The 13956-nt window shown below is 40.7% G+C and overlaps 1 pseudogene; it reads right to left on the reverse strand.

Moving 5' to 3' along the window:
- Positions 1-11360: 11360 nt before the first annotated feature.
- Positions 11361-13956, reverse strand: part of LOC117082229 — a 34566-nt pseudogene continuing 31970 nt past the window's right edge.

A 13956-nucleotide genomic window follows, 5' to 3' on the forward strand; every position in this document is an offset into this window, starting at 1 on the left:
TCCAGATAGGACAAATGTAATGCTGTAGTGGATCACACTTTAGGCAAACTTGATACATGAAAGTCTAGATTTCCTTAATACAATTCAGGTATTATTCACTTTGCAGAAGAATTCAGGCCATGATTCTTGAAAATGGGCCACTCTCCTAATACGTATTTTAAAATATATATATTCTTGAAAAATGCGATTAATAACTTGATTATCTAAGCCCAGAAATAAAGCTGCACACCTGCAATCATCTGATATTCAACAAAATCAACAAAAGCAAGCAATGTGGAAAAGACTCCCCATTCAATTAATGGGATAACTGGCTAACCATATGCAGAAGCTTGAAACTGGACCCCTTCCTCATACCATATACAAAAAGTCAACTTAAGATGGATTAAAGATTTAAATATAAAACCTGAAAGTATAGAAGCATACCTGTTGCATACGACAATTTGCACTTATTCTTCCCTGGAGAGACCCTTATTTGAATTATTTATTCCTAACACCCATAGTTTTTATATATTTTCTATTACCTTGATCCTTTTCTATGTTGTCTTAATGTGTAACTCGTGAAAGCTAAGTATAAAACTAAATTTTGCTATGTGGCTCTAAAGATACCCAGCACCTGAAATTCAATGACCTTTAAGAAATCAATCAAAGCAAATGCTCAAAGGAGCAAGGAAAATGTTCAGACCAAAGGTTTTTGGCCAGATTCTGGCCAAGGCTTTGAAACAGCTCTCAACCAGATTCAATGGCTAGTTGATAATGATGAGGCAGACGCTCATAGCTTGTGGTCTAAGGTTTATTATGCTATGGATTCTCACTTATTTAAAAAGAACGGGTGGGACTCAACTCAGTTCTAATGGTGGCTCCTAAAGCAAACCTCTCCTACAGCTAAGGTCTGTTCCTAGGGGAGTAGCACTGTTGTCTGTCAGGCAGGGAAGAGATTCAAGTGAAGATCTTAAAATCTAGGGCTCTATGCCAGGCATGGTGGGCATGCCTGTAATCCCAACACTTTGGGAGGCTGTGGCACACTCCAGGCTGGGTAATAGAAGACCTGTCTTTAAAAAAAAAAAAAAAAAGGGCAGGGGTGCTCTGGAAACAAACCTAAGAAAAAATGGTGTCTCCACCTCTTACTGATTGGATGCATTTGAGCATATTGCTTGATCTCTGAGTTTCACTTGCTTCACAGTAAGCCTTCAATAAATGCTGATAACAATGGTAATTACCATTCTGTAATCTCACACACATGTTCTGAGGGTCTTTTAGCTACACAGCCTCTATTCACCAAAGCAGCAACAGGATGCTCCCAAGAACCATTTCAATTGTATCCCTTCAAACAGCAGTGATGAGTCAACAAGTACTTTATACTTCTGCAGTTCGTGCAGCTTTGTAGACAGACCATCTTATTTGCACTTTTTGAACTTGACTCATCACTCTTCCTGGACAAGTAGGGGTGAGGGATAGAGATGGGGAAGGTTGATGCTGCTACCAAGACGATAGTCTTACAGTTAGCTATGAAACCTGCTTAAACCAATTCATGGCACCTGGGGGAATTTTAAGGCATAGCGTAACTCTATCAGTGCCAAGGAGCAAAGTCCAAAGACAAATTAAAACAAGGTCCAAACAGAAGACAGAATCAATAGTCGAACCCAGCCTGGACCAAAGGGCAAGGATGATCTACTTATGAAGCAGCATCTACAAGAGCCGGGGTCCTGCCACAGAACAGACACCACACGAGTAATTTTTACTGGGACAATTTAACATCAAAGTTATTAACTACTAACGAGGGATTACCTTCTAAGAGACGTAAAGATAACTCTTAATATACAGAAATATGCCGGGCACGGTGGCTCACGCCTGTAATCCCAGCGCTTTGGGAGACCGAGGTGGGCGGATCACCCGAGGTCAGGGTTTCAAGACCAGCCTGGCCAACATAGTGAAACCCCCGTCTCTACTAAAAATACAAACATTAGCTGGGCATGGTGGTGCATGCCTGTAATCCCAGCTACTCAGGAGGCTGAAGCAGGAGAATCGTCTGAACTGGGGAGGTGGAGGTTGCAGTGAGCTGAGATCACACCACTGCACCCCAGCCTTGGCGATAGAGTGAATGAGACTCCATCTAAAGACAAAAAAACCGAAAAACAAAAACAAATAGCAGCTCTAGAGTACAACCACTCCATTAAGTCACTGAAAGAGTGCCCAAGGAAGCAACAAACTTGGAAAAGGCTTCACTCCATGGCTGAGACTTACCTTTTGGAGACAATGGATCCATGGCCCACCAGATGGAGAAGTTTGCTGAGATGCCACAGGCCAGGACGGGCTGGCAGGAAACTGCCCATGGTGGGTGCTATTGGGGCTTACCCCCTTGATTTGCAGTATCCCTAGCCCCACTGGCAGGAAAGCTGCCTGCTTTGTTCCCTAAATAGGGACTTGTATGAATGGCCCCACTAGGATTCAGCTGTCTCTTACTTCTGATCAGTGAAATTCCTAAACAAGGAAGCCACCTGCTGGCAGCCGTGACTATGCCGAAAGAACAAGAAAAATAAAGTACTAGCAAGGGAAAGACAAGTCCTGTCCTCTTTTAATATCTCTCCCACACTCTTATGTCTGTCAAGGACTAATTGCACTGGCCGAGGGGACATATTCCAGGGACTATCTCCAGAACCACAAAGCAAGACAAAGAAGAGTGGATTTGGAGATGAGGCACTGATAACTGACATAGATTCAAAGTAGGTAAAATGAAGGTACAGGTTTGGAGAAATGGCCGGCGTCCACCAAGACGATTTTCAACGTCATGCTCAGGACCTCCGACAAGGGGATATTAGGACTAACCAGTGGCACATTGTGGGCATAATGGCTCTCACAATTAATCTGCTTCTATGCACAAAACAAATTCTCTATGCTCCCCCTACCCAGTCCACTTTTTTTTTTTTGAGATATTCTCATGCTATCGCCCAGGCTGGGGTGCAGTGGCATGATCTCCACTCACTACAAGCTCCGCCTCCTGGGTCCAAGTGATTCTCCTGCCTCAGTCTCCGGAGTAGCTGAGATTACAGGCGCCCAACACCACGCCCAGCTAATGTTTGTATTTTTAGTAGAGAAAGGGTTTCACCATGTTGGTCAGGCTGGTCTCCAACTCCTAACCTCAAGTGGTCCACCTGCTTCGGCCTCCCAACGTGTTGGGATTACAGGCGTAAGCCACCACACCTGGCTCTAGTTCTTAAAAGAAGTGTAATAACCTGTGTTCCTATTTGGCTCAGCAGGTTCATCTAAGACCTAATGAGATGTCTGCAGCATGCTCTGTTACAGCTCTGTGCCTGTTGCTAGAAACTTCCCAGAGCGGAAGCTGGAACTGAACAAAGGGAGACTTAAACACTGGCCACAGGAGCATATAAACCCAATTTGAATATTTTAAAATTTAATTAACCATTATTATGGATTGCATGACTGAATTCACCAACTGATTCAGTCAAAATCATCAAACTGGTTGCTACTGCAATTTGATTTTACTTCCTAATCATGCAATCATGTAATGAATTAGTTGAGAGACGCTGGGAAATATTTTCCAGTATAATATTTAAGAATTTTATCAACCACGGTCTCAAAGGACTTAATTTAGGTATCGTAACTTTTTTTCTCTTTCTACTGCTGAAGTATGGTGAGTCTATGTGTGACTAATTGAAGTTGCACACGGTGATTTATCCACATGACCAGAAGAGGCCTCTGAAGTAGGCTAAGTGCTAGAGGTGTCCCATTTAACTCCAGGAATGGGGCTATTCCTCCTCTCTATCCTGAAAGCTTATTTTCCTGAACTAAACTAGTGAATCTACTATGGACCCAGCTCTATGCACAGTGTGGAGAAAGGATGTCTTTTTTTTTTTTTTTTTGAGACGGAGTCTCTGTCACCAGGCTGGAGTGCAGTGGCACGATCCTGGCTCACTGCAACTTCTGCCTCCCAGGTTCAAGCTATTCTCCTGTCTTAGGCACCTGAGCAGCTTGGACTACAGGTGTACACCATCATGCCCAGCTAATTTTTGTATTTTTAGTAGAGACAGGGTTTCACCATGTTGGCCAGGATGGTCTCGGTCTCTTGACTTTATGACCCACCCACCTTGGCTTCCCAGAGTGCTGGGATTATAGGTGTGAGCTACAGCACCAAGAAGAGAAAGGTTTTTATAAAATAAATAGTCTGGCTAGGACATATGAGAACGCTACAAAGAGCTAAGGAAGGGGGCCTCAATTATGTGGCACAAACATTAGCTACAAGAGCTACTCAGAGACAGGGACCATCCATGGGTCTATGTGCACTTGAACACCTGGGCAGGGCTCATGGAGAAGGTAGCACTGACTTTGCCTAATATTTTGTGGGGTTTGTCTGTGTTTGTGTTGAGGGGAATGGTGCACTGTGTACTTGTGTCAGGCCAGGTCTCACTAACCCAGGCCTCCATAATAGCTGTTTCAGCACTGACTGACTGGTTAAGTTAAATATTAAAAACAGAGCCAGTGCCCTCATACAAAGGCTAGAATGTAATAAAAACCCACCAAGAGTTTTCCTAGGCCTTTCCAGGGCCTTGAAGTATGAAAAGATAATGAGGGAATTCTTAACAGGACTCGTTTAGAATTAAACAAGTTTTATTGGGGTCTAAAGAAACTCCTCAGACCTCCACAAACAAGCTTATGGGGGTCTGAAGAAACTCCCCAGACCTCTGTGATTTAGCAGGAGACAAGATAAGGGTAATCAACCCAGCACCTGGACCCCTTTAGATTAAGTAAATGTACTGAGGCTCCAGAGGAAGGTCTTCAGAACTCAGATATTAGTTATAGATTAGAAGAAATTAATCACTTATGTCATTAGATGAATGCACACTTACACATAGACATATAGCTTAGAAGGTATATAAGCTCTGGAAAACTTCGTAATTTTGACTTGGTCTGGTGATATTTTCCAGGCCTTCTCCTTGCACACGGTTATGGAATAAACTCCCTTCTTTCCCAGCTCATCTGCATCTTGTTGTTGGGTCATGAGAATAAGCAGCCCCACCCTCAGTTTGGTCCGGGAACGTACTGGCGGTGGAAAGAAATGAAGTATAATATGAATCCTGGATTCCAGTTCTAGCTCATCTACTCCATACTTTAAGCAAGGCACTCACTAAACCCCAACTGGGTTATTCCTGAAGTGAGAATGATAACGGATGATTCGTCCACACAAAATGAGACTAGGTAAACCGTAAAGTTCCATCAGCCTTTATTATTATTAGGAAGGTAGACTTAACAAGACTACGTCGTTAGACAGAATATCTCTTTTCCTGGCCAACCTGATTACGGTCACCTTGAAACTCAAGGTGTTTGAGTTTGTACATTTGAAATTGTACTCAAATGAATTTGAAAGGCAAACTGCCTTCAGCTGCATAATTCCCCCAGCATAAAGGCAATAGCAAATGCAACAACATTCCAGGTTCATACACTTTTATGTGTTTGTTCTTTATTTTAAAATACAGAACGTGGTGATTCTTTTAAAGCTACAAGCATTCATGCCAAGTGTCCAGGTTTTTTCGGCATATGACAGCTGAGAGTCCAGGATGAGTTGAAGGCTCTATTTTTAGATTTTAGTCAAAGGATAAAAATCAGACCTTCCTGTGGGAATCATCCATTCTGAGTCACGCAACACCATCAGGCCAGAATAAAATAGCTCCACAACCCAAAGCATTCATCACCTGTGAAATAAGAAACAGAAGCAGTTTGCAAGATTCCTCTTTTTGCAGCCTTGGAGCTTTGGTAGCATTCTGTGAGATGAGCATAATGCCCTTCCTCAATGCAAATGAGCCAACCAGCAGACTTCACTGTTTAATGGGAAAAGAGGGAGGAGCCTTTACAAATTCAGCATGAATCAGAAATAAAATTCAGGTCGGGTTCAGTGGCTCATGCCTGTAATCCCAGGATTATGGGAGGCTGGGAATTAGAGACCAGCCTGGACAACATAGTGAGACCCCATCTCTACAAAAAATAAAATAAAAAAAAGAAAAAATGTAAGAAGATCATTTAAATTTAAGTCAAGGAGGAAAGTAACTGGCCACTCTAAATATTATTCAATAAATTGATAATGTCTAAGCTTTCTGCCCAACTTGGACTAATAAGTCTATGTTTCCATGCTAAAGAATCAAACACATAACACTTGGTTATTCCAATAATGTACAGAATGTGATCACAGAAACAATATTCCATATAACTAGACATTAGAGACTCATTCAGAAATTTAGATATCATCTGATTTAAACTCCTTCATTTTTAAAGTGAAGTAACCGAGACCCATGGAATTTAAACCACCTGCTCCAGAGTTAATTAACAAGTTAGTGGCAGAGCAGGATCTAGAAGACACAGAGCAGAAACATTCAAAGACTATAAATGTTTAAGGTCCTGATTTTCTAATCAGGGGAAACAGTAGACTCCAAAAACTACAGATGAATGAAATGAAGGAATCGTAGATTCACACCTGTAAGGAGCAATGAAGATCATCTCTTCTGACCCACTCATTTTTGAGGTGAAACAGGATGAGCTAGACTAAGGTGTTTGCCTAGCAGCTGGTTAATGACAGAGCACAGCTAGAACCCGGGTCTCCTGGTCTTTGCCTGGGGATCTTTCCACTTCACTGGCGTTGAGATTCTTCTCAGGCAAAATTCTAGAATAGATTATTAAACAGATGGCTTGGGAGCATTTAAAAAGAAAGCAATCATTAGCAGCCAGCATGAGTTCAGTTAGAACGAGTAGGTCATGCCAGGCTAATCTCATTTCCTTTTTGATGCAGTTACAAACAAATGTACACATCATTATAGTATGTTAAAATGAAGGATAGTCCAACAGGATTGAGGTAAGCTATATTTACCCAGCTTAAGGTCATCACCAGTCTTTCTTGGTCCATATTTTTCTTCTCTTTGTTTCCCTGGCCTGTGTTCTTTTCAGAACTCTATAATCCTCTACTTCCCTACCTAGGTCTGGGGCCATGCAGTGAGAATCCACATTCCTTCTTTTATAACATGTGTACAGTTGGGATCCTTTAGCTTTTTCCAAACTGAAGATATAGAATTTACGTAACTGTAGCATTTGTTTTGATTGTGAATACTAGATTTTGAGAAGACACATAGACATAGTATCCTTAGTGAGAAGACATTGAGAGCTTTAGATTCAACTGGTGGTTTTTCTAGTGCTATTGGAGAGGTACTGTGCGTCCACAAATACCAAGATTCCAAGGGAAAAAGGAAGATATCATTATCATGTGGTAAGCGCAGAGATGAACAGCTCTCAATTGGCAATAAAATCAAATTATCAGGCTCTTCCACTGTTTATCATGGTATGTATTATCATGGAAGTGAGAGGTGAGTGAGCTTTAAGGAAATTTTTTAAATTATGCAATGGGAGAAGGAGTTTTAATCTATTGATATATAAATCTTTGTCAAATCTTTACCTGGAGTTGAGCTTACTTAATAACATTGCCTACTATCAGGATACCAGAGGGCAACATGAGGTCACCAAAGCTATCTAGACTAAAGAAGGTAACCCAGGGATGTTCATGGAATACAGAGCATATCTTGACCTCTGTAAGACATTGCCAGAGACTTCCACGGTCTCCTCATTGAGCATTGTGGCCAGATTTTTAGGATGCAGCATGTCTTGTTTAATGGCTCTACAGTTCTCTAGAAGTTGACCACAGTGCACTGTTCTTGGCTTTTTCATGTTCAATTGATGGCCTAAATGAAAACATATGCTATTCGCTGATCAAACTAATACCCCCAAATGTAGGCTTGACTTAAATTTGTAACAGTTAGTTCTCTGCAAAGATGGTGCAGTCCCAGGAGAGACTCAGTTCCCATTGCTGGACATCTTAAAAGAGAGGCTGAATGAGACTTGGCAGAGACACAGCCAAGGAGACTTAATGTATCTGTAAGACTATGGGGCGAAACAACCTTTTACATTTTTTTCTATTGTGTGATTCAATTATTCTAAAATATAAGACCATGAAAATCTGAAATGCAAATGCATATCACTTATTAATGGTTAAGAAAAGTAATGTTTGTTTCTTTGTTTCTTATCCTTCCTTGGTTTTGCCTGTCCAAGGTGACACATGCCATATGTGTTCAATATGCTCAAAACCTGGATGAATAACTCATAGGAGACAAGCTGACATTGGGGCGAGCCTCTAGGTTAAAAAGGTGAGAATGAGTCACAGACACCAAAATTGTATTTGCATGACAGTGGTTGGATTAAACAAAATAGTCCAGAGGAAAAATGACCTGTTTAGTCTGATAGTTTAGAGAAAATATGACTTACAGGGGCAGAAACTGGGCCTAAAATATACTTCCATTTTATTTTAAAGAACTCATAATGAGATGTTTTCTGGTATTTTTTAAATGCAAATCTCCAGGGTCCTTTCAGATAGATACAGAGCAAGGAGAGCTGTCTCTCTATAGATTTTAAAAAGGGACCCATGTGTGCATGTCTCTGTGGAAGACGGTAAGCACACATCTGTGTGGGTTCTCAAATAGTCAGAATCTTTCCTGCCAGAATCAGTCTCAATCACTCAGAAATTATTTAACATCTGCAATACTCTCCCCATTTTCCAGTCTGCAAAATAATGCAAGCAAACAAACATAAAATACATTGTCCCTATAATTTGTCATCTCCCTAGTTCATGACAGAAGAAATGCATCTAAATCACAGGTTGGCATACATCATGGCAGGCACCACGGATGAGGAGTTGGAAGAACTAGGTTCTGTCTAGCTCCACACTTTCGTAGTTGTGCATTCTTATCTGAGTCCCATATTCTTCATGAAGTCCCATTTGTAGAGGAAGGATTCTTGAAGACTGAGATGTTTGAGCTAAAGCCTGAAGGATGAGAAGGATTCAGCCATACAAAGAGGTTTTCAGGCAGACACATCAGCAGGTGCAAGGATCCTCACGGAAAACAGTTTTGGATTATGCTCAAGGAACTTAGAAAAGGCCTATGTGGCCATGGGTGAGACAAAGAGAAGGATGGGCTGGACAAGTCAGAAGGAACCAGATCAGGCAGGGCCTTCATGCCACAGTAAGGAGGTCAGATTTTCCCCAAGCTCTTTAGAAAGCAACAAAGGATTTAAGGAAGCAGAAAGATGTCATGAGATATAATTTTTAAAGCTTTCTCAAGCTGTTTTATGGAGAAGAGGTTGTCATAGCATCAGGCAGTATAATAAGTAGGACAACCAGCTCAGTGGCGATTGAAGTTGTCCAAGCAAGAATAAAGATTTCAACTAGAAGAATAGAAGGGAGAAGACGAAGATTGAGGTACATATAGGTGGAACTGAGAAGACTTGCAGCTAATGGCTGAGATGTTATTGTGTGGATAATCCAAGGAAATATAAATGTGTTTGATAAACTCAGAAAATCTATACCAATGTGAGGCATTGCTATTAATATAGCAAAATGCATAGTTCAGGATATAAAAGGCTACTCTTTGTAGACACGTGTGCTAAACTTACTCCTGAACATAAAGTAGGAAGTGTCACAGACATGTATTTACCTGCCAGGCAACTGAGGGGCTCTGATGGGTCCTGTCTGAGGGCAAGCCAGGAAATCACCAGCAATACTGACTACTCCAATTACTTCTCACTGTAGCTAGTCCACCACAGCCAGGCGAGAGTTGCTCCTTTTGAGACAGAGCTTTCCTTGTATTCCTGAGCAGCATCTTGAACTCACTAGTGCCATGCTGATTCCATGACTAGTTGCCAGGAAAAGCATTCCCATCCCCTACCCGGTAGGCTACCTAGGACATTCTTTTTTGTTTTTTTGTTTTTTGAGATAAGAACTTGCTCTGTCACCAAGGCTGGATAGGTCACTGCAGCTTTGAAGTCCTTGGCTCCAGTGATGCTCCCACCTCAGTCTCCTGAGTAGTTGGGACTGTAGGTGTGCACCACCACACATGGTAAATTTTGTTTTTATTTTTAGAGGTGAGGTCTCGCAATGTTGCCCGGGCTGGTCTCAAACTCCTGGACTTCAGTGATCCTCCCACCTTGGCCTCTCAAAGTGCTGGGATTACAAGCGTGAGCCACCACACCCAACCTACTTAAAGATATTTCTGACAGCCTTCCCACTTTTACAGGGCATTGAGACTTGCAAAAGATGCATCCATAAAGCCAAAATAGCCATGCAGTTTTGGAAGCCCCAAATCAAACCATTTATGTGACATTATACAGAAAAAATTAAATGGTTCATTATCTGAATTTTTTTTATCTTTCAGCTGTAAGGATGGGTCTTATTTAGACACAGCCAAAATTACTGCTCTATAAAGAGCTTAGGGCTACCCTGACTCTGAAAGATCTATATAAAACTCAGTTCTATTTCCAAGGCTGCTATAGATCCAAAATAAATCATCAGCAGTCTGTACATTCATTTATATATACATACTGTACCTTCTCTAACTGAAAATATTTCACACAACAGATTGAATTCAATATGCTTTCCCTTAAGATGCTATTCTGAAGAGCAAAAGTGCTATTGCCTAAAATTTTTAAAGATAAGGTATTAATTGCAGTGTTTTTATAGCTTCAACATTATCTCCACTGCTGATTCTCTTAACCTTTCCAATTACAAAAATGATCCAAATAAGTATCCTAGTTTAATTAGAAAATATGTGGTCAAATCCTTAGAATTTTGGCAGATTGCATTCACAACTCAGAAATTAATGTCTAGGGAAAGTGTCTTTCACGTATTTCAGGTATACTCTGGATCAGTAAAGATGTTGATACTTTCCAGATATTGTAAAGCAGAATATAGATACTAGCATAAAACAGGCAATATAGAATGCCTTTCAAATTGAATAGGTACTTTTTTCTGTTATATCAGGAAAGACTTTAAAATATTCCCTTTTAAATTTTTTAATTATATAAATAATACATTTTTAATGTAGGGAAATGGTAAGATACAGATGGGCAGTGGTCTTACCTATATCCTTCCAGATATTTCCCTCTGGATAGACATGTATATTTTGTTACAACAATTTCTGCTCCTCAGAAACAATACAAACAGTAAAAATAAGGTTGTACTAGCCTTATTAACTGTTGCACAGCTAATTTATGTACAAATCTATGTGCATTCATTTCAATTTTGACTTTTAAATTTAAATTGATGCTCTCAAAATAATACTACAAGTTTCCACATTAAGCAGCAACAGTTTCAGAATAATTCAAAACTTGATTCAGGCATGCTGCTGATTAAAAAAAAAGTACTTTTTATTTCATTAAAATATGTAGCTTTCTACTACTGCATCCTTCGAAGAGAAGAATATTCTGCTGGTTTGGCCACAGGCTCTTCACATATGGACAGTTACTCCCTGGTAAACTCTTCATTCATCCTGGTGTTCTTGAAAATATTCATCAAACATACAAGACTTATTCTCATGTTCCTTTGGTTATTTAAATTTTGAATCTTCTCCACATTGAATGGCAAAATCAATATGCTATAATACAATGTTCATACTTTCTTCATCTGATTGATCATGAGGTAAGAAGAGAACTATGCTGCAGTCATCAGTCCACATACAGCTTTAGTTACTTTTTTGAATTTTTTGCTTCTTAAGTCATTTGTAGAATAATCGAATAAGGAATCCATGTCTGGATTGAGAAACTCTCAGTTTCCTTTTTAGCTTTTTTACTCTGCAGCTACATTTTGATCACGATGTTAACTTGTAGAATTTCTAGAGAGAGCATGGCACTTAGGACTGCCAAGATGCCAGAAATATACTTGAATGACTCCACCATGAACTGAGAATCAACAAGAAAAATTCCATAGACTCAGAAACCCCCCTGCTCGAGCTGCAGGACCAGCTGCTTCATCACAGTCAGGTGAATGTACAACTCAGGTGATGTCCAAGCTGGACAATCAAAGTTAGCAAGGATATTACCAATTACTAACGGGATTGTAATTGTCCTAGTCCTTCTGAAAGCAATTAAACAATATGAATCAAAAGCAATACAAAGGTTCATACCTTTACATATCTTTACTCTCAACTTATGAAATTATAGACTAACCAAATATTCCAAAAATATGGAAAAAGTATATGCATGAAGGAGTACCTCGAATCATTATTCATAACAGTAAAATATTGGAAAATACCTACAGTGCCAACAATAGGAAAGTGAATAATGAAATTATAGAGCATCCACTCAAATATTGTCAAGCCTTTTAAAAATAATGGTTATAAAGACTGTGCAAAGGCATGAATAATGCTTATGACATGATATTAAATAGTGACTCAAGCTTTATAATTATTTGTACTAATGACTTCAATAAAACATAAAAAGAGAATGCTCACTATTACTAAGACCGACTGTCTAAACTAGATTGCAATTTTTCATCAGGAGAGTGGCAGACAGAGTATATGCGTGATGTGGTTTGTATCTATGTCCCCACCAAATCTCCAACATTGGGGTTACAATCCCCAATGCTGGAGGTGAGGCCTGCTGGAAGGTGATTGGATCATGGGGGTGGATCCTTCGTGAATGGTTTAGCACCATCCCTTGGGTGCTGTTCTCATGATAGAGTTCTCACCAGATCTGGTTGTTTAAAAGTCTGTGGCTGTAATCCCAGCACTTTGGGAGGCCGAGACGGGCGGATCACGAGGTCAGGAGATCGAGACCATCCTGGCTAACACGGTGAAACCCCGTCTCTACTAAAAATACAAAAAAAACTAGCCGGGCGAGATGGCGGGCGCCTGTAGTCCCAGCTACTCGGGAGGCTGAGGCAGGAGAATGGCGTAAACCCGGGAGGCGGAGCTTGCAGTGAGCTGAGATCCGGCCACTGCACTCCAGTCCGGGCAACAGAGCGAGACTCCGCCTCAAAAAAAAAAAAAAAAAAAAAAGTCTGTGGCACCTGCCTAGCCTGCCCCTCCACCTCTTCTTGCTCCTGCTCTGGCCATGTAAGATGTGCCTGCTTCCCCTTCGCCTTCTGCCATTATTGTAAGTTTCCTGAGGCCTCCCAAGAAGCAGATGCTGCCATACTTCCTGTATAACCTGCAGCACTGTGAGCCAATTAAACATCTTTTCTTTATAAATTACTCACTCTCAGGTATTTATTTATAGCAGTGCAAGAACAGATGAATACAATGCGCATAGACTGTTCCAAGACCTTGGAATGTCTTATGTAAAGGCATATTATTAGTCAGCGAAGTAGAACCATGAGAAGTAATGTAGATTAAAAGGTTTGTTATAGGGATTAGATTTTTATGAAACTATGTTGCTGGTGGAGAAGTCTGTGCGAGGCTGTTGTATCTGTGTCTGATGTTGAACCTTAAGTCACTATAGAATAGCCAGCCAGCAATTGGTAGGAAAGCCTGAGTAGATGAGGGCAAGGACATACTAGAAGCCAAAAGGACAAGCGAGTGCTTGAGGACAAACTTAACCCAAGTCCCTTGGCGTGGGCTTTCTGTCACTTGCAATCTAAGGAGTTCTAACTGATAAAAGTAGATCAGTCTTGGCCTTGAAATAATAAGTCTGATTATGTTATAGAAACTTCACTATGGCTCGACCTAGCAATAAAACCCATGGAGCCGAGTGACTGACAACCCCTTCCAGAGACCAAATGGGCAGAATCTGGGGAAAACTGGCAAGACAAAAGGAGTTAAAGACTGAGGCGTGGAGAAGAAAGCAGCAAGAATAGGAACCTTGAAAAGTGGCAGTTTAGTAACCTTGAGGCTCTAGAGCGAAGACTCTTCATGGACATTGAGAAACTTGGAATCTGCTGAATGGAGTGCAGAAGTCACTCTCTAATCTCCACCTTCTATGCATTCTGTGTGGGTTAGCAAGTAGAATGGAAACTTAACCCTTGGTGAAAAGCTGCTTTGTGCATTCTTCTAGACTCTATCTCTGTTTTTGGTCCATGAAGACAGGTGATGACAACCAAGGCTAAGTGTTGACTGATACAGCCATTACCTACTGCAGTGT

The sequence above is a fragment of the Trachypithecus francoisi genome, unplaced genomic scaffold (genome assembly GCF_009764315.1).
Source record: "Trachypithecus francoisi isolate TF-2019V2 unplaced genomic scaffold, Tfra_2.0 Lachesis_group9, whole genome shotgun sequence".
In the NCBI taxonomy this organism is placed as follows: domain Eukaryota; kingdom Metazoa; phylum Chordata; class Mammalia; order Primates; family Cercopithecidae; genus Trachypithecus; species Trachypithecus francoisi.